Consider the following 26,948-nt stretch of genomic DNA (forward strand, 5'->3'; position numbering starts at 1 on the left):
AGACAATTTTTCCATGGACCGGGGGTGGGGTGGGGGGGATATGGTTTGGGGATGACTGAAGTGCATTACATTTATTGTGCACTTTATTTCTATTATTATTACATTGTAATTTATAATGAAATAATTGTACAGCTCACCATAATGCAGAATCAGTGGGAGCCCTGAGCTTGTTTTCCTGCAACTAGATGGTCCTATCAGGGGGTGATGGGAGACAGTGACACCCAAAGCATGTTGCTTATGTCCAGTCTACTCCATAATCTCATTTTGGTTGCTGTCACTGCAGAAAACCCTGCTTCACAAAGCTAGGATGTTCAAAATGAAAGAAGACTTTTCAGTGCTTTTGTGCAATGCAATCTCAGGATATTCTGCCTTGACTTTAATCCAGACATGGAGATTTGAAGTTGTCTCAAACATACTTTTAAGGCCACCATTATTTGCAATCTCAAGCAGTTGATCCTCTTTAGCACAGACAAAGTTGATTCAGCTGGCTTATTCACAAATGGGTCATGGATCCATGCCTTCCCAGTTTGGAGGTCTTTTGTAGTTGGGAAGTAATGCTCAAGCTCTTTTGAAAGCTGAGATAGATGATCATGCACCAGCTGTGAGAAAGAAGGCCTTGGCTCAGTCTCTTTCAAAATCTCTTGCTAATGTTTGAAATATGTCAAAAATCCCAATGTTCACTTGTTGCCCCCATAATTCCAGTTTGGCTTTGAATGCAGCCACTTTATCTGCTGACTTGAACACAGTTATCATTCTCCCCTGAAGTGACAGATTGAGCTCATTGAGCAGGTTGAATATGTCACACAAGTAAGCAAGTTTTGAGATCCATTCTCTTTCGCTGAAATGTGTTGCCAGTGGTTACTGTTTTTTGAAAAGAAATCTCTGGAGCAGCTCTCATAACTCAGAAACTCAGGTCAGTGATCTACCTTTAGAAAGCCATCTCACTTCTGTGTATAAGAGAAGACATGTGTGCTCTGTGTCCATCTCCTTAAAGAGCTGAGTGAACAGACATGAGTTAAGGGCATGTACTTTAATGTGATAATTTTAATCACATCCTACAAAACGTTGTTAAATTCAGGTGACATTTTTTGGCTAGCCAGCATTTTTCTATCGATGAAACAGTGCATAGACTCACATTCAGAAATGACCTCTTTGACCTGTGTAGTGAAACCAGAAAGCCGTCAGTCATGGCAGCTGCTCTGTCCATGCATATACTGACATAAAATGACTAGTTCAGTTTTCCTGATATGTAATCATTCAAAAACTTGAATAGTTCCGCAGCTGTGGTGTTGGTTGACAACAAAAGTTCGCATAACATATCCTCATGCACATCCTCCCGAAAAATATATCACATAAAAACAAGCATTGTTGCCTTGATGTCAACATCAATAGACTCATCAACCTGTACTGCGTACCACGGTGATTCATAAATCATTTCTAAAAATTGTGCCTCAATGTCCTCTGCTATTTTATCAATTCGTCAAGTTATGGTGCTAAGCCGAAAGAAGAACGTGCCACCATTTGAACTGCAGCCTCTCCTAAAAGTTCATGACAAATGTCCTTAGCAGAAGGCAGGATCAACTCTCACCAAAAGTAAAGCGCTTCTTAGCTTTAGCAATGCAGTTAGCCACTAAGAATGATGCTCTTCAGTGACACATTTGATGAAGTGGTGGTCTTCAATAATTGCTTCTATTCTTCGTGTTCACATTATTTTTCTTTTGAAAAACTCCAAAGGCTTCTTTTAATGCAGGGTGCTTGGTCTCCATGTGGTGGAGCAGTTTTGAAGTTTTCATGGCTTCGTTGGATAGCCAGTTGCCACATATTATACAAAGCAGGCTTGGAGATGTGAATCACCTGTTGCAATGAACCCGTAATTGAAGTAGGACTCTTGGTATTTTCTTTTAAATGCAGCTTTCTTTTTGCTGGCAGTCTTAGAGTCTTCTGCTGTCTCATTATTGGGTCTTTCCCCCTTTTCAAAGAAGCTCTCCAGCTATGTTTGTATTTTACTCATTTTGGCTAGGGTTAGCTTGTGGGCTTACCAAAACTCTGACTTACCAAAACAAGTGCACAGTGCGGGAAAGAGGCACAGACGGAAGTGGTAAATAAAATAATGGGCAGGCCACACACGGACTAAAATAAGTTGAATTCTGACTTAAAGCCTTTCACTAGATGCAGCTTAATTGTCACTTGCCACTCACTGAAACGGTTTTGATATGAGTCTGCAATCAATTGATTTATTATGGTCTCTGTGCAGTCAAACCTCTCTGCTAATGATAATCTTTATTTGAAGCCCCTCCCCAGTGCTAGCAACAGAATAGAGACCAAAGGAAAAAAGATCAATGAAAGAAAGAGCTGGTTTTATAAAACGATAAGCAAAATTGATAAATATTTAGGCAGGCTCACTAAGCAAAAAGGAGAGGGGGCTCAAATAAACAAAATCAACAAGGAAAGAGAAGGGGCTTCCCTGGTGACGCAGTGGTTGAGAGTCCACCTGCTGATGCAGGGGACACAGGTTCGTGCCCCGGTCTGGAAAGATCTCACATGCCACAGAGCGGCTAGGCCCGTGAGCCATGGCCGCTGAGCCTGCGCGTCCGGAGCCTGTGATCCGCAATGGGAGAGGCCACAACAGTGAGAGGCCCGTGTATCACAAAAAAAAAAAAAAAAAAAAAAAAAGAAAGAGAAGGTTACAACAAATATTCCAGAAATACAAATTATCATAAGAGAATACTACAGATGGTTACATGCCAAAAAATTGGACATACTAGGGGAAATGCATAAATTCCAAGAAACATACAATATACCAAGACTGAATCAGGAAGAAATAGAATATCTGAACAGACTAATTACTAGTATTGAAATTGAATCAGTAATTTAAAATCTCTCAACAAACAAAAGTACATGATGAGGAGGCTTCACAGAAGAATGTTACTAAACATTTAAAGAGGAGTTAACATCTATTGTTCTCCAACTATTCCAAAAAATATTGAAGAGAAGGGATCACTTCCAAACTCATTCTATGAGGCCAGCATTACCATGATACTAAAACCAGACAAGGACACTATAAAAAAAGAAAACTACACACCAGAAATCTCTCATAAATATAGATGCAAAAATCCTCAACAAAATATTATCAAGCAAAATTCAACAGTACAAAAAGGATCATACAACATGATCAAATGGGATTTATTCCAGGGATGCAAGGATGGTTCAATTGCCACACAAAAATTAATGTGATACATCATGTTAACAAGAAGAAGGATGAAAAAAACATGATCATCTCAATAAATGCTGGGAAAGAATTTGACAAAATTCAACATTCATTCATGATAAAAACTCTCAACAGGGTTTGTATGGGGGAATATACCTTAACATAATAAAGCCCTTATGAAAAGCCCATAGTGAACATCATACTCAATGGTGAAAAGTTGAAAGCTTTTCCTCTAAGATCAGATGTAAGATAAAAATGCCCACTCTTACCACTTCTTTTCTATTTAACATAGTATTGGAAGTCCTAGCCACAGCAATCAGACAAGAATGAGAAATAAAAGGAATCCAAATTTGAAGGTAAGAAGTAAAATTGTTATTGTTTGCAGATGACATGATACTGTATATAGAAAGTCCTAAAGAGTCAACCAAAGTACTATTTGAAGATATGGGGATATATGTATAGCTGATTCACTTTGTTATAAAGTAGAAACTATCACACCATTGTAAAGCAATTATACTCCAATAAAGATGTTTTTTAAAAAGTACTATTTGAACTAATAAATGAATTTAGTAAATTTGCAGGATACAAGATTAATATACAGAAACCTGTTGTATTTCTATACACTAAGAACAAAGTATCATAAAGAGAACCCCTAATCCAATTTATAATCAAATAAAAAAGAATAAAATACCTAGGAGTTAATTTAAGCAACTAGGTGAAAATTATAAGAAAATTGTAAGACATTGATGAAGGAAACTGAAGATAATCCATGTTTGTGGATTGGAAAATTAATATTGTTTAAATATCCACACTACCCAAAGCATTTACAGATTCAGTGCAATCTCTATCAAAATAACTATAACATTTTTCACAGAACTAGAAACAATCTTAAAATGTGCATGGAACCAAAAAAGACACTGAAAAGCCACAGCAATCTTTACAAAAGAGAACTAAGCTGTAGCCACATTATCTGATTTCAAATTATACCACAAAGCTACAGTAATCAAAACAGTACGGTAATGGCACAAAGGCAGACACATAGATCAATGGAATAGAATAGAGAGGCCAGAAATAAACACATGCATATATGGTCTATTAATTTACAATAAAGGAGGCCAGAATGCATAATGCAAAAAAGAGAGTCTCTAAAGTAAATAGTGTTGGGAAAACTGAACAGCTACATGTAAAAGAATAAAACTAGAACATTTTCCCATACTGTATACAAAAAATAAACTCAAAATGAATTAAGAACCTAAATGTAAGACCTGAAACCATAAAACTTCTAGAAGAAAGCATTTGCATATGCTCTTTGACACTGGTCTAGGCAAAATTTTTTGTATCTGTCTCTTCAAGCAATGGAAGCAAATGCAAAAATATACAACTGGCACTTAATCAAACCTAAAAGCTTTTGCAGAGAGTAGGAGACCATCAACAGAATGAAAAGGCAACCTACTGAGTAGTTGAAGATATGTGCAAACAATATGCTCAATCAGAGGTTAATATCCAAAATATATAACAAACTCCTACAACTCAATATCAAAAGAACAAACTAATGGATTAAAAATGGGCAGAGGACTTGGATAGGCATTTTTCCAAAGAAGACATGTTGATGACCAACAGGCACATGATAAGATGCTTGACATGACTAATCATCAGGGAAATCCAAACCAGAAACACAAGGAGCTACCACCTCACACCTGTTAGAATGGCTATTATCAAAGAGGCAAGAAATCATGAGTGTTGGTGAGGATGTGGAGAAAACGGAACCCTCATGCACCATTGGTGGGGCTTTAAGTTGGTACAGTCACTATATAAAATAGTATGGATCTTCCTCAAAAAATTAAAAATAGAAGTCCCATACAATCCAGCAATTCTACTCCTGAACAAAAGACAAAGGCAGTATCAATCCAAGTTAACTAGAAGGCTTTCTTAAGAGACCTATGCCATCAAATCATACACAAGTTGCCCTTTTAAATTCTAAGAAGCAAAACAAAATTATGGTCAATTATGTATTTCAAGTTTTTCTAACTCATACATTAATTTTAGGTTAAATTAATTCCAAGTATAACGATTTATTTTCTTATGCAGTCTGGAAACTCAGTACACACTTTGTGGCACACTGGGGCTCTTTTTATAGACTGCATGAGCAGTTGAATGGGTATGGGAGCTCATTTAACCATTTGTAATGGTTACAGAAGTGTTTCGTTGTTCTGGGGTTTTGGGTTGTTTTGTCAACTATTGGTCACATTTATAGTTTCATTTGATTTTTGGTCTTGAACTTCTCAATTATAAAATTATCACAAAAAATAATGATTTATAGATTTGCATAAGACCTTGATTCTGTTTTGTTTAAGTGAATATTTTCAGAATCCATGCATTAGTAAAGTAGTTCTGTTCATTTTAAGATAAAGAGTGTTGTGCCAGACTGTTGGGGAGGGAAAACGGAAACGGCTGGAAGCTGGCTAAATTGTTAGAAAAGAGATCAATTTTATGTAAATGTGAGTAATTAATCAGCAATCACCTCAAAAATAAATACCATCCTCTGGTATTTTTTTTTTTTGGCTCTTCATGTGAAGAGCCATCCTCTGAGAGGGGAAAATTGCTCTCTTCTATTAAAAATAGACTGTCAGACAGCATTTCAGATCTGTCTTTTGCTTCTAATTTTCCCTAAGCTGTCTGGAGCGGAATGTATCCCCCTCCTGCCCCATTCTGAGAAGCTATAGGACTTGAGCTGAAGTTTGGCTAAAGAGTAAAGAGCTGTCCAGGGAGCTCAGAGCTGTGGACTAACATCAGGCAACCATGTCACAACAAATTATAGAACATTCAAACTATAAAAGAAAAGATTTAGCAAATCTATCTTACCTTTTGCCTGACCCAATATTTATTCCCTTTTCTTCTAAGACAGATTCTACAACCTGTTGAGCATAAACCTTGGTGATGGTGAAAGGCAGCTGCTCCATATTCACCTGGTTAATGGGGTGTGAACACGCCTTTGGAGTGGAATCTCAGAACATCTCATCTTCCCATCCTCAGGAACTGAGTCACAAATGGGTTGATTTGAGCCCTTCTGGTGGCTTTACTTGGAGAGATAAGCCTTAATTTACTGGGATTGCTGTCTGGTACGTCACCTATGATTATAGCTGCCATAGCTGTATTTCCCAGCATGGGGAGAGATCCTTAAGAAGAACAAAGCCAATGCACAAGAAAGAAGACTTAAAAGATGGAATGAAAATGAAAGGATCCTGATAGCATTTTTTGTGATCCTGGCATGGTTGCAGATGACCTGTTCAACCCGCAGACCCTACCCATAACCTCATTCTATTTTCTCAAACTAATTTGAGTTTTGATTACTTGTAACAGCAACTACTAGAGAAAAAGTTTTCCAAAGGTTACACAGGTTTCTGAAGTTGACTTGTCTATTGGTTGTTTTTTTGTGTTTAATTAAACTTTTATGTAAACTTATGTGCCTGTAACTACGCAAGTCTTGGAGAATAAAAACGATAAATAAAGCTTAATTTTTTGCTTTCATAGTATTGGGGAAGAAAACATTTTTCTCAGCCCTCTTAGGGCCCCTGGCTGGGTCTGAAAATTAAACTGTCAGAGACAAAGTAACAGAAAAAAAAAGAATACAATTTGATTTAATATAAGTTTTACATGACACAGGAAGCTTCATAAGGAAATGAAGACCTGAAGAAACAGTTAAACCTGAGTATTAATACCAGGTTTGGTGAGGAGTGAACAGTCTGTGATAGGTCAAAGTATAAGTAAGTGTAGTAAACTAAAAAAAACTTAGCAGTGTCTATTTTTTCAGATGTCTTTAGAGATAAGGATGCTCCTTTCTTCCCAGTATAGGGAGGACACCTCTCACATGATAGTTTTATGACCTACTTTAGGGATGTGTGTGTAGGGAAGGTCAGAGTAATCTTCCTGCTTCTGTTGTTTTCTCAAACTCCTTCAGCTTAAAATATTCAATATGCCAAAATGCCATATTTTGGGGTAGCATGTCCTTAACCCTCACTAACATATTACACAATTAGACAAGATAAATCAATGTAAGAGGATAGAATTTTGAAAAATGAAATTTAGGTTAGATTTATTCCATTGCTAAATATCTATATCTCAATTTTAATGTTTTAAAATATTTGAATTATGACTACTGTTATTATTAAATGCCAGAAGACTCACAGACTCTGCATAAAGTTTTTTGCTTCCTTAAACATGACTGTTTCATTTGAGAATATAAAATGAATATATATTAAATTTGTAACAAAAATATAAGAAAAAAATTGCAGGCTTTTTGTAAAATAAAAACACAAAATGTTTTATACAAAAATGTATGGAAATGAATACAGCACAGTTCTGACAGATAAATTCAATGTCCTATTTTATTATTAAAGAAAAGATTTAATGTGGATTATTACCAAATTAGAAAAAAGTCTAAAGATGCAAGAAAATGTAAATAATGATATAAAAAGCTAATAAAATAGGGGGAAAAGAAGAATTGAGATATTCTGAACAAATTTTTAAAATATAAACAAGAGTAAACAAATATGACAATCATAATCAAAAAGCAAGAAAATTATAAAACTGAAATTAAAAGATACTAAATTTACAAGATTATTCACTTCAACCAATTAGAATAGCTCGATGAAATTGATGAAGCTCCAGGACAAGATAATTACTCCAAATTGAATAAAAAATCAGAGAAAACCAAATATACCAAGTATGGCTTCTGGCAGAGAGCAGACACTCAACAAATTGAATGAATAAGCAGAAAAGATTTGAAATATGTGTCAAAATACAGATTTAGGCAACTTCTAATAAGTGTAATTTCAAACTTCCAAGCGTTTAGTATCAGCCACACTACAGGAATTGTTTCAGTGTTCAGAAAATTACAGCAATGTATGCAGTCTATATAAAGAAGCAGGTTTTATCTAAGAATATTTATATAGGTGGCAAAAAAGAAAATCACAAAAAAACACACATATGGTTATATCTTAAATAAATGGTATGAGTATAATGTGTTTATGATTATATCTAATGAAAATGGATGGCTGGATTTCCACTAATTAAGAGACCATGTTTGGGTTGTCTGATTTTAAAGAGGCTGCAGGCCATAAACATTTGTTTGGGTATCCCAAGAAGCATCTCAAAGAGATGAGCACTAGTATAACAAAAGACAAAACGAAGGTTTGGGAGGCACATATGAATGCCAAGGTAGGAAAAAATGGATACTAGGGATAGAGAATAATAGGCCACCCCCAACACTCACAGGTAAAAAAGTCAAACTCTGGTTTCCAATAAGTATTTCAAATCAGAAACTTTCCGAACTGCAAACCTTAATTTTTGGTCAAACTGCTTCTCACATGGTCATCTATGGTGTGGTCCCAAGTGAAGATCAACAATAATTTATAAACCATGATTAGTGTTTCTCCTATGTAATGCTGGCAGTATAATACTAGTAGACTGATTATTGAGTTATTAAGTTAAAAAATAATTCAAATATGAAAAATCATAATACTTAGAAATAAACATAGTTAAAACTTGTATGAATAAGGCTAAAGAAAAAAACACAAAAAGATTTGGAATTAGAGGGGATGTGACCAAGATGGCAAAGTAGGAAGACACTGAGCTCACCTCCTCCCATTGGTACACAAAAATTACAACCCCTTACGGAGCACCTACCAATCAGTACAACCTGAAGACTAACAGAAAATGTTTTCCATCTATCAATGAGAATGACACCAAGACCAGCAGAACAGATTTTCCTCAACTAAAGACATAAAGAAAGGTCCACAATGAGATGGGTAGAAGGGGTGGAGACACAGTACGGTCAAGAACCACAACCCCTTGGTAGGCAAACCAAAAGGGGAAGGATAATCATAATAACAGATGATCTCACCAAGGAGTGAGTGATCCAAGCCCCACATCAGGCTCCCTGTCCTATGCGTCCTGCTTTGGGAAGACAAGCAATAAAAGAATATGTGAGATATACATAGATACATAGATATAAACAAGAATACTACTCATCCATAAAAAAGAATGAAATCTTGTCATTTGGAACAACATGGATGGACCTAGAGGGTATTATGCTACATGTAATAAGTCAGACAGAGAAAGACAAATACCATATGATTTCACTTAGATGTGGAATATAGAAAATAAGTCAAATGAACAAACATAAAAAACAGAAACAGAAACAGAGTCTAAGATACAGAGAAAAAACAGGTATTGTTAGAGAGAAGGGTTAGAGGGATGAATGAGTTAGGTGAGCTAGATTAAGAGGTACAAACTTCCAGTTACAACACAAATGAGTCATGGAGATGAAATGCACAGCATTTGGAATATAGTTAGTAATAATATAGTATTTTTGTATGGTGACATTGTTTTAACTAGACTTAACCTGGTGATCATTTATTAACGTATAGGAATATTGAATCACTATGTTGTGTACCAGGAACTTACATAATGTTATAGGTCAATTATACTTCAGCAAACAAACAAACAAACTCATAGAAATGGAGATCAGACCAGAGGTGTGGTGTGGGGGAAGGAGAACTGGATGAAGGTGGTCAAAAGGTATAAGCTTCCCAGTTAGAAGGTTAATAAGTAGTAGGGATGTAATATACAACAAGATTAATATAATTAACACAGTTGTATGTTATATATGAAAGTTAAGAAAGTAAATTATAAGTGTTCTTATCACATGGAAACAATATATTTTTTTATTTTTCTTTTATTTTGTGCTTACATAGATGATAGTTCACTAAACTTATCGTGGTAATCATTTCATGATGCATGTAAGTAAAATTATTATGCTATACATCTTAAACTTATACAGTGCTTTAAGTCATTTGTATCTCAGTAAAACTGGAAGAATATAAATAAAATAAAAATAGAAAAGAAGACTTGGAATTAAAAATACAGCAAAAAGATTTAGTTTTGTAAAGTTAACATTTTCCCCCAAATTTATTTATACCCATATTTTTCAGTTGAAATTCTAAAGGGAGATTTTAGAAATTTAATGTACATACTTAGATATTTCTGAAGGGAAAAAAAGAGCAAGAGTGTCTAGTAACATTTTGAAAAGAAAACTAGTAAAATGATTTGTCTTATAAAACAATAATTCTTTTAAAAAGAATTATTTTTATGGATTAAAAAATTTTTTAATCTACCAGTAATCTATATACACTATAGGAAAGGTCATTTAATCCAATAGCAAATTTTACATTTTTATATTTATATCAGTATAATTGATTTAAGCAACATGTTATTGTTTTATTAATTTTTTAAAGACCTTTACATTTTTCACATCTTATATTTGATAACAGCAACATAGGCATTGTTATAAGATTTTCATGTTCTGAATACTTTGAAAGGCTTAGAATAAAACATATATTTTTACATAAATGTTTACATAATTTTTTTCAAGAATCAAAGTACAGACAGAAACCATAACCATGATTTTATTCTTTTTTTTTTCTCTCTGACCAAAGTACTCAGTTTCATCCAGAAATTTAAAGAAATATTGGCAACTCTCTCAAGGCTTGTAAGACCTTGAAGAGGGGGACAGAGTTATGAGATAAATGTAAATTGTCACTCTTTCCATATGTCCTTAAGCTTCGTTTTGCCTGCTTCATTTGATAAAGTTTGCACTTTCCATTCAGCTATGTTAAAGAGTCTACTTAGAAAACTTTAAAAACTGTTTCTGCCTCACGATATTATCCTACTTACTGCCCCTTTGGAGACAATGCAACAAATCACTTCTTTTTATGGGGAATCGCAAAGCAAAGCAATAAAGCATGTTGAGAAGAACTAAACACAGCATGCCCAGTCATCACTGCTTGGTTCTGCAATTTCAAATCTATAATTAGATATGTTTTTAGGTTTTTCCCAGCTTTAATGATCTCCATTCTGTTTATGACAAATGCTAGAGAGCCACCTCCTGGGGGAATTGCAGGGGGGAAAGATGAGCTGATGAGAGATTGTTTTATTTGAGATGCAATTTCTCATTTTCAGGTTTTTCAACATTCCAAACATGTCAGAAAAATATAGGTGCATTGTCTGTGGTTGTGTGTGGTGGACAGTGTGGGAGCAATGTGGCACAGCTTAGGGAGTTGTCAAACTGAAGCACTAAACAAGCAAAGTCTGGGTTGGAAGTTTTAATTAGAGTCTGCCCCTTTGGGCTATGCACTTCATTGCTGCACTTTGATTCTCATGAGGTGGTTAATAAACAGCTGGGGAAAGATACGTGTAGTTATGGTTATTCAATAAGTTGACCAACATTTATTGAGTGCTTAGCACACGTGAAGTGTTGTGCCAGGAACTATGAGGGACAAAACAACTCCTCATAATCTACTTGGAAAGAAACACTGTCAAAAGCAAAATCAATAATGGTGAAGCAGGCAATGAAAGCTCCTCAGGGAAGAATTCTCTGACCTCTCCAGCCTCAGTCAAACCTTTGTCCAAGCCTTATTATGATGCTTATTACATTGCCATGATTATTTGTTTGCACTCTTGTTTTATTCACAGTTCCTTTAGAACGAACTATTTTTATTCATATTCCATTTCTTAGTGTCTTACGTGGTCCTGACATGAAGTGTGTGCTCAGAAAATGGGACTGAGTGTGTGAGTTAATGAACATGGAATAGGACCACCTCTGTATTGGAGGAATGGTACCAATGGCTATTGGTAGAGAGGGTCAAAGAAGGAAGTCTGCAAAAGTGCATAGGGATGCACAAGGGAGTCTTTGTATCCACTCTAGGTGAAAGGGCACTGACTAAAGTATTGATGTAGGTGGAATACACTTTCAATGATGATATCATAACGGGTCTCTCTGCCTCCCTGAAAAGAATATTTCCTCAACAGGCCTTAAATTCCTTTGGAGTAGGGATATCTTTATTAAAATTGAAATCTTGTTTGGGAGACTTCAGACATCAACACCTTATAAATAAACACTTTATCAGAGACTTCCTTTTTGGAATATTCCCAACGGCGGAAGGGGAACTAGGCTTGACACATGGGAGATCTTGTTGAGGAAGCAGGTCTGGGCAGGATCCTCAGCACAAAGAAGTAGCATAAGAATATCACCTAGTAGTTAGTTTCTAAGAAAGAGATGAGAGTAAAACACAGCAATTGGGCAAGACCTAAAATACAAGCCTGATAAATGGACACATGGAGGTAGGTTGCTTTTTGTATTATTCCTATTCCTTTTATTTCCCCATGGAAAAGTGACCTGTAAGTTACAGCAGCCAGTAGAATCTGCAATTTAAAACCTAACTTGAATGAGAAGTGTTTGAGGAGTAAAGACAAATTTGATCCTCCCCATGGCTAGAGGGAATAATTGGTTCCATCTATACAACCAAGAGCAAAGAACCAAAGCACAAGTTTAGAATCCATTTTCCAATTCCTGAAGGGTAAGCTGGGACAAAGTGAGAGAGTGGCATGGACATATATACACTACCAAATGTAAAATAGATAGCTAGTGGGAAGCAGCCGCATAGCACAGGGAGATCAGCTCGGTGCTTTGTGTCCACCTAGAGGGGTGCGATAGGGAGGGTGGGAGGGAGGGAGATGCAAGAGGGAAGAGATATGGGGATATATGTTTATGTATAACTGATTCACTTTTTTATAAAGCAGAAACCAACACACCATTGTAAAGCAATTATACTCCAATAAAGATGTTTTTAAAAATCTAGTTAAGTATAGAGTTTTATTACTATTAATGGCTCTAGTTAAGGTTGAAAAATTAGCTTAGTCTACTGAAAATGTTACAAACTTGCATAGAAAATAACATAAATACCAAGCATCTAGAAGTTACAGGAAAATGAAAGAAAAGGTTCATTTTGAATGTTGTTTTCTATATGAAAGAGTAATCATAATAAACAAAGAAGTCTATATAAAGGACCAGCCTTTAGTTTTATTTTTTTAAAACTGGGTCTCAGAAATTCAAAAGATGCTTAGAAACATGCTTGCTGTATAACAAAAAATCATGAGACAGCTATGAGTTAAAGCATTATAACAATTAAATACCTTAATTTCTAAAGGATTGCTATTGTTTAAAGGATTTCTTTTTATGTCCAACAGTTCTGTGTTGACCTGATGTCTCTATCTGCTAGTGGACAAGTTACCTTTGGCATACTCTAGTGCTGTAGGTAAGCATGAAGTACCTTTATCTAAGAGGCTTCTGGCTTTCTTCACTGCAGATGACAGACAAAATATCTGTGACCTTTGGTCAGGGATACATGGGGGCCCTATCATTTGCAGGGTTTGTACTTAACTCCTGCTTAAATACAGAGACATGGGAAGCTATCTCTGATAAAACTTTCTGATATATATTTTTCATTCCCATTCTATCCTTGCAGGTAACTAACACAAGTTAGTAAGAAAAAAAAGAGCTTAATTAAATAAGGAAAACATCAGTTTAAATAAGAAATCAGTAAAAAACACCTAAAATCCTAATCTCACAAGTACCCAAATCTCTTGAATCCTAGAGCTCCTCAGAGACATAAAAGAGATTTGGGTTCAAGGCTCTTTCTTTCTCCTCTTGCTCCTCCCTCCTATCCACCTGCAACAGAATATGCTTCAGGAAGCAGGAAGTAGGCTATTAGGTTAGTGGGTATTTAAGTGTTTGCTAGAGATGCGAGGAACTCAGGCAAAACCCTGACACAGAAGTGAGAAGGCACACAGAGAATGGGGTCTAAGCTTTTGGAACCCAGTAGACAGTAGAACTGGGATGGAAGGAGATGAATAAAAGGAATGAAGAGTTGAGAGGAAACTCCAGACCACAGTGAGAAAATTCATGGAGTCCCTGAGGTGGGCTAATAATTTGGCACACCTTCAAATGAATGTGCCTGCTTTAGCTCACCCTGATGTAACATAATCCTTTCTGGCTAAACTTCATAGCTCTTGATAACATATCAACAAATTACGCTTAAGTTTATATATACAATTTCACTGTACACTCAACCTCCTTTCTTTTCTCAGTTACAACTCCCAAGAAAGCCAATGACAGCTCTTCAAAACCCCACAGAGTAGAGAGCTAATTATAGGTTTCAGCAAATTCCTTCAAAAGTCTACCTTTGTGACTTGATGATCATTGAAAAAGCTAAGCAGATAAGATGTTCTTTTGAATAAAGCAAACATTTTTGTATCATATTTTGATGTGTTCATGTGATAGGAAAACATTCTCCAAGTTCACCTCAGTTTTTGTTCTTCCAGCACTTTTCTGTTGGCTCTTCTTGTTGATTACAGCCAGTTAACTACTTATATCTGGTTCTCATTGGAATCAGCTCACCACATTTGGTGATTCTTCCCAGTTTCAATTGTTCTTTAGCATTTCCAGTCCATCGTAACTATCTTACAGTGTCATTTTATCACCACGTTCTAGTCTTCACTGGCTCACCATTTTCAGTGCTTGGTAATGAACAGGCATGAGTGTCTGAGTAATCATGTGAAACCACGACCAATTAAACTTTGAGGAAGCATACCAAAGAACTTCTTACATGCAGATATTTATTCAATTTTTAAAAATGAAGATGAGATAAATTTACCACTAATAAAAATTTTATACACCATTTGTATTTAAAACATAAGAAATTTATTGCAAGTCATTTGCATATTAGGCCTACTATGATTTTAGTTAATACAAATTATCACCTTAACATAAGGCATGAATCAATTTCAGACTTGCAGTTCACCTGACTGCTGGCTTGGTCTCTGAGTTAGTGATGCAGCCTTGGGTTGCACCATGCAACTTAAATACTGCATTGTAGAAATAGAAAACAAAATGAGAAGGTGCTGGTGAGGAACACTTTCCCAAAACTTTCCATGAAGGTTCGTAGAAAGAGATTCCAATCTAGATTTCACTACTTGGGAATCTGAATTAATTGACATCATTATTCAGATTTGCACCACCGATTTTTTAAAAACATATTACCTGTCAAAATATTGCTTAAGTCAATCAACTCTGTTGTCCAAAATATCAGTTTTAATTAAATACTCCACCAAAAATATTAGTCTCATTAAGCCACCCACTTTTCCAGCCCACCTTTGGGGACACTGATTGATTTTTTTTTTTCAGAATGAACAATTATGTATATTTCAAGCTAAAGGCAACATTCTTTTACCAAAGGTGCAGAGCCAGCATTACTAGACAGAGGAAACAGAGCACAAAGGTTAGAGCTAAAAGAACAGATCTGATATGGAGTAACGTGTGCTCTTCTCTGTAACATAACCATCCCCTGCAATTCATTTTAGAACATTTTCATCACCCCAACTAGAAACCCGAGTCTTTCGCTATCACCCCTTTATCCCTCTCTCCCGCACCCACCCCAGCCCCTGGCAACCATTAATCTGCTTTCTGTCTCTATGGATTTGCCTACTCTGGATATTTCAGATCAATTGGATGATAACCTTTCTGAACTGGCTTCTTTTTTTTGTTTTTTACATCTTTATTGGAGTATAATTGCTCCACAATGGTGTGTTAGTTTCTGCTTTATAAAAAAGTGAATCTGTTATACATATACATATGTTCCCATATTTCTTCCCTCTTGCGTCTCCCTCCCTCCCACCCTCCCTATACAACCCCTCTAGGTGGACACAAAGCACCGAGCTGATCTCGCTATGCTATGCAGCTGCTTCCCACTAGCTATCTATTTTACCTTTGGTAGTGTATATATGTCCATGCCACTCTCTCACTTTGTCACAGCTTACCCTACCCCATCCCCATATCCTCAAGTCCATTCTCTAGTAGGTCTGTGTCTTTATTCCTATCTTACCCCTAGGTTCTTCATGACATTTTTTTTCTTAGATTCCATATATATGTGTTAGCATACGGTATTTGTCTTTCTCTTTCTTACTTACTTCACTCTGTATGACAGACTCTAGATCCATCCACCTCACTACAAGTAACTCAATTTTGTTTCTTTATATGGCTGAGTAATATTCCATTGTATATACGAGCCACATCTTCTTTACCCATTCATCTAATGATGGGCACTTAGGTTGTTTCCATCTCCAGGCTATTGTAAATAGAGCTGCAATGAACATTTTGGTACATGACTCTTTTTGAATTATGGTTTTCTCAGGGTATATGCCCAGTAGTGGGATTGCTGGGACATATGGTAGTTCTATTTGTAGTATTTTTTTTTTCTGGTACGCGGGCCTCTCACTGTTGTGGCCTCTCCCGCCGTGGAGCACAGGCTCCAGATGCGCATGTTCAGAGGCCATGGCTCACGAGCCCAGCCACTCCACGGCATGTGGGATCTTCCCGGACCGGGGCACGAACCCATGTCCCCTGCATCGGCAGGCGGACTCTCAACAACTGCGCCACCAGGGAAGCCCTATTTGTAGTTTTTTAAGGAACCTCCATACCGTTCTACATAGTGGCTGAACCAATTCACATTCCCACCAGCAGTGTGAGAGTGATCCCTTTTCTCCACTCCCTCTCCAGCATTTATTGTTTCTAGATTGTTTGATGATGGCCGTTCTGACCAGTGTGAGATGATGTATCATTGTAGTTTTGATTTGCATTTCTCTAATGATTAATGATGTTGAGCATTCTTTCATGTGTTTCTTGGCAATCTGTATATATTCTTTGGAGAAATGTCTATTTAGGTCTTCTGCCCATTTTTGGATTGGGTTGTTTGTTTTTTTGTTATTGAGCTTCATGAGCTGCTTATAAATTTTGGAGATTAATCCTTTGTCAGTTGCTTCATTTGCAAATATTTTCTCCCATTCTGAGCTTTGAAGTTTCATTAGGTCCCATTTGTTTATTTTTGTTTTTATTTCCATTTTTCTAGGAGGTGGATCAAAAAGGATCTTGCTGTGATTTATGTCATAGAGTGTTCTGCCTAAGTTTTCCTCTAAGAGTTTGATAGTTTCTGGCCTTACATTTAGGTCCTTAACCCATTTTGAGCTTATTTTTGTGTATGGTGTTAGGGAGTGTTCTAATTTCGTACTTTTACATGTACCTGTCCAGTTTTCCCAGCACCACTTATTGAAGAGGCTGTCTTTTCTCCACTGTATATTCCTGCCTCCTTTATCAAAGATAAGGTGACCATATGTGCGTGGGTTTGTCTCTGGGCTTTCCATCCTGTTCCATTGATCTATCTTTCTGTTTTTGTGCCAGTACTATACTGTCTTGATTACTGTAGCTTTGTAGTATAGTCTGAGGTCAGGAAGCCTGATTCCTCCAGCTCCACTTTTCGTTCTCAAGATTGCTTTGGATATTCAGGGTCTTCTGTGTTTCCATACAAATTGTGAAATTTTTTGTTCTAGTTCTGTGAAAAATGCCAGTGGTAGTTTGACAGGGATTGCATTGAATCTGTAGATTGCTTTGAGTAGTAGAGTCATTTTCACAATGTTGATTCTTACAATCCAAGAACATGGTATATCTCTCCATCTATCTGTATCATCTTTAATTTCTTTCATCAGTGTCTTCTAATTCTCTGCATACAGGTCTTCAGTCGCCTTAGGTAGGTTTATTCCTAGATATTTTATTCTTTTTGTTGCAATGGTAAATGGGAGTGTTTTCTTGATTTCACGTTCATATTTTTCATCAAGAGTGTATAGGAATGCCAGAGATTTCTCTGCATTAATTTTGTATCCTGCTACTTTACCAAATTCATTGATTAGCTCTAGTAGTTTTCTGGTAACATCTTTAGGATTCTCTATGTATAATATCATGTCATCTGCAAACAGTGACAGCTTTACTTCTTCTTTTCCGATTTAGTTTCCTTTTCTTCTCTGATTGTTGTGGCTAAAACTTCCAAAACTATGTTGGATAAGAGTGGTGAGAGTGAGCAACCTTGTCTTGTTCCTGATCTTAGTGGAAATGCTTTCAGTTTTTCACCAATGAGGACAATGTTGGCTGTGGGTTTGTCATATATGGCCTTTATTATGTTTAGGAAATTTCCCTCTATGCCTACTTTCCAGAGGGTTTTTATCATAAATGGGTGTTGAATTTTGTCGAAAGCTTTCTCTGCATCTATTGAGATGACCATATGGTTTTTCTCCTTCTATTTGTTAATATGGTGTATAACATTGATTTATTTGCATATATTGAAGAAACCTTGCATTCCTGGAATAAACCCCACTTGATCATTTTGTATGATCCTCTTAATGAGCTGCAGGATTCTGTTTGCTAGTATTTTGTTGAGGATTTTTACATCTATGTTCATCAGTGATATTGGCCTTTAGTTTTCTTTCTTTGTGACATCCTTGTCTGGTTTTGGTATAAGGGTGATAGTGGCCTTGTAGAGTGAGTTTGGGAGTGTTCCTCCCTGTGCTATATTTTGGAAGAGTTTGAGAAGGATAGGTGTTAGCTCTTCTCTAAGTGTTTGAGAGAATTAGCCTGTGAAGCCATCCGGTCCAGGGTTTTTCTTTGTTGGAAGATGTTTAATCACAGTTTCAACCTCAGTGCTTATGATTGGTCTGTTCAAAATTTCTATTTCTTCCTGATTCAGTCTTGGCAGGGTGTGCATATCTAAGAATTTGTCCATTTCTTCCAGGTTCTCCATTTTATTGGCATAGAGTTGCTTGTAGTAATCTGTCATGATCTTTTGTATTTCTGCAGTGTCAGTTGTTACTTCTCCTTTTTCATTTCTAATTCTATTGCTTTTAGTCTTCTCCCTATTTTCTTGATGAGTCTGGCTAATGGTTTATCAATTATGTTTATCTTCTCAAAGAACAAGCTTTTAGTTTTATTCATCTTTGCTATCTTTTCCCTCATTTCTTTTTCTTTTATTTCTGATCTGATCTTTATGATTTCTTTCCTTCTGTTAATTTTGGGGTTTTTTTGTTCTTCTTTCTCTAATTGCTTTAGGTGCATGGTTAGGTTGTTTATTTGAGATGTTTCCTGTTTCTTAAGGTAGGATTGTAATGCTATAAACCTCCCTCTTAGAACTGCTTTTGCTGCATCCCATAGGTTTTGGGTCGTTGTGTCTCCATTGTCATTTGTTTGTAGGTATTTTTTTATTTCCTCTTTGATGTCTTCAGTGATCACTTCGTTATTAAGTAGTGTATTGTTTAGCCTCCATGTGTTTGTATTTTTTACAGATCTTTTCCTGTAATTGATATCTAGTCTCATAGCGTTGTGGTCGGAAAAGATACTTGATACAATTTCAATTGTCTTAGATTTACCAAGGCTTGATTTGTGACCCACGATATGATCTATCCTGGAGAATGTTCCATGAGCACTTGAGAAAAATGTGTATTCTGTTGTTTTTGGATGCAATGTCCTATAAATATCAATTAAGTCCATCTTGTTTAATGTATCATTTAAAGCTTGCGTTTCCTGATTTATTTTCATTTTGGATGATCTGTCCATTGGTGAAAGTAGGGTGTTAAAGTCCCCTAGTATGAACGTGTTACTGTCGATTTCCCCTTTTATGGCTGTTAGTATTTGCGTTATGTATAGAGGTGCTCCTTTGTTGGGTGCATATATATTTGCAATCGTTATATCTTCTTCTTGGATTGATCCCTTGATCATTATTTAGTGTCCTTCTTTGTCTCTTCTAATAGTCTTTTTTTAAAGTCTATTTTTCTTGATATGAGATTTGCTACTCCAGCTTTCTTTTGGTTTCCATTTGCATAGAATACCTTTTTCCATCCCCTCACTTTCAGTCTGTATATGTCTCTAGGTCTGAAGTGGGTCTCTTGTAGACAGCATATATATGGGTCTTGTTTTTTTTATCCATTCAGCCAGTCTGTGTCTTTTGGTTGGAGAATTTAATCCATTTACATTTAAGGTAATTATCAATATGTATGTTCCTATTCCCATTTTCTGAATTGCTTTGGGTTTGTTATTGTAGGTATTTTCCTTCTCTTGTGTTTCTTGCCTAGAGAAGATACTTTAGCATTTGTTGTAAAGCTGGTTTGGTGGTGCTGAACTCTCTCAGCTTTTGCTTGTCTGTAAAGATTTTAATTTCTCCATCAAATCTGAATGAGATCCTTGCTGGGTAGAGTAATCTTGGTTGTAGCTTTTTCTCCTTCATCACTTTAAATATATCCTGACAGTCCCTTCTGGCTTGTAGAGTTTCTGCTGATAGATAAGCTGTTAACCTTATGGGGATTCCCTTGTGTATTATTTGTTGTTTTCTCTTGCTGCTTTTAACATGTTTTCTTTGTATTTAACTTTTGACAGTTTGATTAATATGTGTCTTGGTGTATTTCTCCTTAGATTTATCCTATATGGGACTCTCTGTGCTTCCTGGATTTGATTAACTATTTCCTTTCCCATATTAGGAGAGTTTTCAACTATAATCTCTTCAAATATTTTCTCAGTCCCTTTGTTTTTCTCTTCTTCTTCTGGAACCCCTATAATTTGAATGTTTGTGCATTTAATGTTGTCCCAGAGGTCTCTGAGACTCTCAGTTCTTCTCATTCTTTTTTCTTTATTCTGCTCTGCAGTACTTATTTCCACTATTTTATCTTCCAGGTCACTTATCCGTTCTTCTTCCTCAGTTATTCTGCTATTGATCCCTTCTAAAGTATTTTTAATTTCAGTTATTGTTGTTCATCATTGCTTGTTTCATCTTTAGTTCTTCTAGGTCCTTGTTAAATGTTTCTTACATTTTCTCTATTCTATTTCCAAGATTTTGGATCATCTTTACTATCATTATTCTGAATTCTTTTTCAGGTAGACTGCCTATTTACTCTTCATTTGTTACGTCTGGTGGGTTTTTATCTTGCTCCTTCATCTGCTGTGTGTTTTTCTGTCTTCTCATTTTGCTTATCTTACTGTGTTTGGGGTCTCCTTTTTCAGGCTGCAGGTTCGTACTTCCTCTTGTTTTTGGTGTCTGTCTCCAGTGGCTAAAGTTGGTTCAGTGTGTTGTGTAGGCTTCCTGGCAGAGGGGACTAGTGCCTGTGTTCTGGTGGATGAGGCTGTATCTTGTCTTTCTGGTGGGAAGGTTCATGTCTGGTTGTGTGTTTTGGAGTGTCTGTGGACTTATTATGATTTTAGGCAGCCTCTCTGCTAATGGGTGGAGTTGTGTCCCTGTCTTGCTAGTTGTTTGGCATAAGGTGTCCAGCACTGTAGCTTGCTGGTCGTTGAGTGAAGCTGGGTGTCAGTGTTGATATTGAGATGTCTGGGAGATTTTTGCCATTTGATATTACATCGAGCTGGGAGGTCTCTTGTTGACCAGTGTCCTGAAGTTGGCTCTCCCACCTCAGAGGCACAGCACTGACTGCTGGCTGCAGCACCAAGAGCCTTTCATCCACATGGCTCAGAATGAAAGGGTGAAAAAATAGAAAGAAAGAAAGAAAGAAAAAGAAAGAAAGAAAGAAAGAAAGAAAGAAAGAAAGAAAGAGAAAGAAAGAAAGAAAGAAGGAAGAAAGAAAGAAACAAAGGGGATAAAATAAAATAATGTAAGATGAAATAAAATAAAGTTATTAAAATAAAAAATAATTATTAAGAAAAAAAATTTTTTAAGTAAAAAAAAAAAGTAAAGGACAGATAGAACCCTGGGACAAATGGTGAAAGCAAAGCTATACAGACAAAATGTGACACAGAAGCATACACATACACACTCACAAAAGGAGGAAAAGGGGAAAAAATAATAAATCTTGCTCTCAAAGTCTACCTCCTAAATTTGGGATGATTCGTTGTCTATTCAGGCATTCCACAGATGCAGGGTACATCAAGTTGATTGTGGAGCTTTAATCCGCTGCTCATCAGGCTGCTGGGAGAGATTTCCCTTTCACTTCATTCGCGCGGCTCCCAGGACTCAGCTTTGGATTTGGCCCCACCTCTGCGTGTAGGTCGCCTGAGGGCGTCTGTTCTTCGCTCAGACAGGACGGGGTTAAAGGAGCCGCTGATTCTGGGGCTCTGGCTCACTCAGACCGGGGTGAGGGTGGGGCACGATGCGGGGCAAGCCTGCGGCGGCAGAGGCCAGCGTGTCGTTGCACCAGCCTGAGGCACGCCGTGCGTTCTCTCGGGGATTTTGTCCCTGGATCCCGGGACTCTGGCAGTGGCAGGCTGCACAGCCTCCCCGGAAGGGAGGTGTGGGTAGTGACCTGTGCTCGCACACAGGCTTTTTGGTGGCGGCAGCAGCAGCCCTATCGTCTGATGCCCATCTCTGGGGTCTGCACTGTTAGCCGCGCTCGCACCCGTCTCTGGAGCTCCTTTAAGCCGCGCTCTTAATCCTCTCTCCTCGCGCACCAGGAAACAAAGAGGGAAGAAAAAGTCTCTTGCCTCTTCGGCAGGTCCAGATTTTTCCCGAACTCCCTCCCAGCTAGCCGTGGTGCATTAACCCCTTCAGGCTGTGTTCACGCCGCCAGTCCTCTCCCTGCACTCCGACCGAAGCCTGAGCCTCAGCTCCCAGTCCCACCCGCTCCGGCAGGTAAGCAGACAAGCCTCTCGGGCTAGTGGGTGCTGGTCCTGATCCTCTCTGCGGGAATCTCTGATCCTCTCTGCGGGAATCTCTCTCCTTTGCCCTCCGCACCCCTGTGGCTGTGTTCTCCTTCACGGCTCTGAAGCTTCCCCCTCCGCCACCCACCGTCTCCGCCCGTGAAAGGGCTTCCTAGTGTGTGGAAACCTTTCCTCCTTCACAGCTTCCTCCCACTGGTGCAGGTCCCGTCCCTATTCTTTTGTCTCTGTTTATTTTTTCTTTTGCCCTACCCAGGTAAGTGGGGAGTTTCTTGCCTTTTGGGATGTCTGAGGTCTTCTGCCAGCATTCAGTAGGTGTCCTGTAGGAGTTGTTCCACATGTAGATGTATTTCTGATGTATCTTTGGGGAGGAAGGTGATCTCTGCATCCTACTCTTCCGCCATCTTCCCCCTCTCCCTCGACACTGATTGATTTTGAAAAGACTAGAAATATTCAGCAATTTCAGCATCTCTTATAGAAAGAGTTCATGAAAATATTTGAAAATTTCTCCACCCTTTCTTTCTGGTTCCCCAAATCAACAACTCCTGATCCTGACCCAAATGTGAGTACATTGATTCCAAATAAAGCTTAAATCTCTTGGAAATATAAACATTTTTTTCTTTAGCCCTTAGAGGAATTAGAAGCTGTTAATTCTGCATCCATTTTAAACTAAATTTAATATATAAACAATTTAGGTCTTCCCTGGTGATGCAGGGTTAAGAATCCACCTGCCAATGCAGGGGACACGGGTTCAATCCCTGGTCCGGGAAGATCCCACATGCCAGAGAGCAACTAAGCCTGTGCACCACAACTACTGAGCCTGCACTCTAGAGCCCATGAGCTACAACTACTTAGCTCATGTGCTACAACTACTAAAGCCCACAGGCCTAAAGCCCGTGCTGCACAACAAGAGAAGCCACTGCAATGAGAAGCCCACACACCACAACAAAGAGTATCCTCGCTTGCCACAACTAGAGAAAGCCCACAGGCAGCAACGAAGACCCAAAGCAGCCCAAAATAAATAGATTTTTAAAAAAGATGTAAACAATTTAGCTACCTCAGTGAGTGCTGACAAGGAACCAGTCACTTCTTACTCCCATACTGTCCCTATTTAGGCTGCCTAACCACTGATTTTTATAAATAAAGAGGAGAAAAGGGAAAGAAAATAGAGATTTATCTCATCATTAAAATGGAGGCTTATTGAGTTGATCTGGTTGACATTTTTATTTTCTGATCACATGTTAAGCAAGATTGAGTACCACTATGATAAACTATCGATGGAGCTGGGGTTGGGTGGGGTTGACGTGGTCTTGCTCTTAGTGTGTGTTTGTTTGGAGAGCATTTTGGTTCTTTGCAAAAATCAAGTCCTCTTGTTAAGATGGTTTACCAGTGATACTGTAATGCCAAGGATGCAAATTTGGTGTCTTGGGGTCTTTGTCCAGACCGTCAGACTTGCTTGTTTGACATTCACAGTCTTAAAAAAACTGAGCCAACACTTAAAGATCAGACGATATCATATAAAACTCTCATTTCTAGCTTTCTTGAAAAATAAAAATAAGATAACATTTGATAAGAAAACAATGGCCTGTATTTCCCCCAAATTCTAATTGCATAAAGTTGAGTAGCAGTTGTCTACCCCAGTCTGTGTTAGTCTCATATTCACAACTCTTTCCTTTAGCTGAGTTTCACTTGTCATTTAGCATCATGTTTGTGCTGCTGTTTTTCTTAGTAATAGTAAAATAAATCTCGAGAGTGGGAAAATGAAAGGCAGGCTAAGAACTGTTTTCTTTCCCCAAGATAAACAACTGACCATGTTTATTTGTGCAAGTGAAAAAATATCCATATGTTTAATAAGCAAACAAGGATCTGATTCATAAGAAAACTTAAGTTGCCAACCCATCATATTAATTTGTGTTACCCTCATGCCCTATGTAGGTGTTGGAGTTGGAACTCCTGAATTATTACATTCTCTTCATCAGTGGTTCTCAACAAAGGGGAGTAAAGGAATATCAGAATCATAGAGTGCATTTTTCAAAGTACACATCCTGCCACATGAGCATATCTGGGAAGCCAACCCCTCCTGGAGGCCTCATCTAATTGCAAAAGCTGTTGAGGAGATACTGATATGATTATCTGGTGGAGAACTCCACATCTGGTATATTGAAAGACATCGTTATGCTTTTATTATAATTTGTCTCCCCGTCCATCCCCAAATAAAGTGCCTGACATCCCTAGAGTTCAAGCGTTATGCCCAACACCCTTAATAGGGCTAAAGTTCTGTGTATACATGGTGAGAAGCTGCCAAGAAGACTTCTGACTGTGAAGTTCTTGCTGAAATGGTATGTGGGAGTTAAGGTTGGTGCAAAGACTTCCTGACACCTTAGAAAATGTGTTAGAACAGTTAGCTCCAGTCAGGATATCTCTAGACGGGTGGTTCACAAATTTGTGAACCTGAGGAGCTTATTAAAATATCAATGTTCAGGCGTCATATCATTGTTTTTTGCTAGTAATTCTGTGTGGATGTTGAGAGACAAACCGACAAATCAGCATCAGCCACCATATATAAAAATAGAGCTCTGACCCCCAAGCTCTGCAGCAACCAGTCCAGGAAGCCAAACCATGACATCTTTTGTTCCTGCTTCCAAGTTAGTACTAACCCAAGAAAGCCAAATATGCTCTCCTAACTAACCTCATAGGATGCCCCAGCTCTAGTTAGTTGGCCTCCAACTTCCCTGTGCCAACAACCTTCAATCAGGGCATACCAGAATCTTTTCTTTTTCCACTGTAACCTTTTATACTGCCCTGCCTGCCTTTGTGTTTCCACCAAATGCAAATGACGATGGCTAACTTCTTTACTATAGCAAACTCTGAACAAATAACCGTTGTTTGTTCTCTTTATTTATTTTCACAGGTTCTAGATAATTCTGTTACACACCAGCTTTTAAGAATTACTTTTGTGTATATGTGTGTGGAAAGGGGGCACAGATTCTCATGTGCCCCAAGCCACACTCAAAGTTCCAATAGAAACAGAATCTCTGGGAAGTGTACTGGGAAATTTTTTAAAAAAATTAAAAATCCTCTTCCAGGTGATTCTAATAATCAAAGAAATTAGAGAGACTCTGGATTATGCTGCTGTCCACAGGTCTGTGCCAGGTTGGTGGAATATAAAGCACCGAGAAAACTTATTATAAATAGAAATTTCCAGGTTTCATCCTTGGAAATTCTGATGTTATAAGTCTGGGCTCCCCTACTGATTCTGATGAATAACATGTTTTGGAAAGCAGTACTCTATCTTTGTGATTCTCAAACAGCAATGTGCCTGCAAATCCCCTGGAGATCTTGTAAAAACTCAGATTCTGATTCTGTAGGTCTGAGGTAGGGCTGAGATTCTGCACATCTAACACGCTCCCATATGATGCTTCTGTTGCTGGTCTGCTAACTCTACTTAGAGCAGTCAACATTGGCTACACAACAGAGCCAAACAGCCTTGGGAGTGAGACTCAGGCATCAGGCAATCCCAACGTACAACCAGTCATAACACTGGTTCATCTTCATACTGCTTAGCCCTATGATTGGAGCAGTGTTTTCACAGGAATGGCAGCACAAGCAATCAGATTAGAGCTCTGTTGAAATCGTCACTGATATGTTACTCACATTTCAGCATGGTTTTGTGGTTCTTGCAATTTCCTGTAGGCATGAGGATGCCTGGAAGGCCACCAAATGCACTAAGGAAGGGTTATTCCATGGAATTCCTGTTGAACAACCTTGTCTTGATCTTTGAAGGGCTTCCTGCTGAGGGGGAGGTATAACAGTGATCTGGAATATCCCATGTGGAAAACTTTGAGCTGAGAGATATTAGTCTTCAACGACTGAGGCAATTTCCATAAGTTAAATTTATCTTCATCTCAGAGTTGGGTATGATTGGATGCTACCAACTTACACACACAACACTGGTGATCAGATCTTTTATTTTTCATTTTTCTTCTCTAGTGTTTCATGACTGATTACAAGGATAAGGGAGATGATAGTGTTGTTGATGAGAAGGAACATTTGTATGGGTTGTAATTACAATTCATCCTTCACCAGATGGCTTCATCCTGTTGCCAGGCATTTGATGAGCTAATTCATGAACACTGTTGCTGGGATGTGTTAATGTCTAAGAACTTGCTCATTTAATGGACCATTGTGAAAGTGGTTGACAGATCTTTGGATGCTTGGCTCATTTTTGCTTAGAGGATAAATGAGCTAGCACATAATTAAATCTAAGAGCTACTCCAGAAGAAAAAGTACCTCATACCCAAGGATTATGTGGGTTTCAAGCAAGAATGGATGACAACAGAATTGAGCAAATTTGTGATAACAGTCTTGGGA

Source organism: Delphinus delphis, chromosome 12 (assembly GCF_949987515.2).
Source record: "Delphinus delphis chromosome 12, mDelDel1.2, whole genome shotgun sequence".
Lineage (NCBI taxonomy): Eukaryota > Metazoa > Chordata > Mammalia > Artiodactyla > Delphinidae > Delphinus > Delphinus delphis.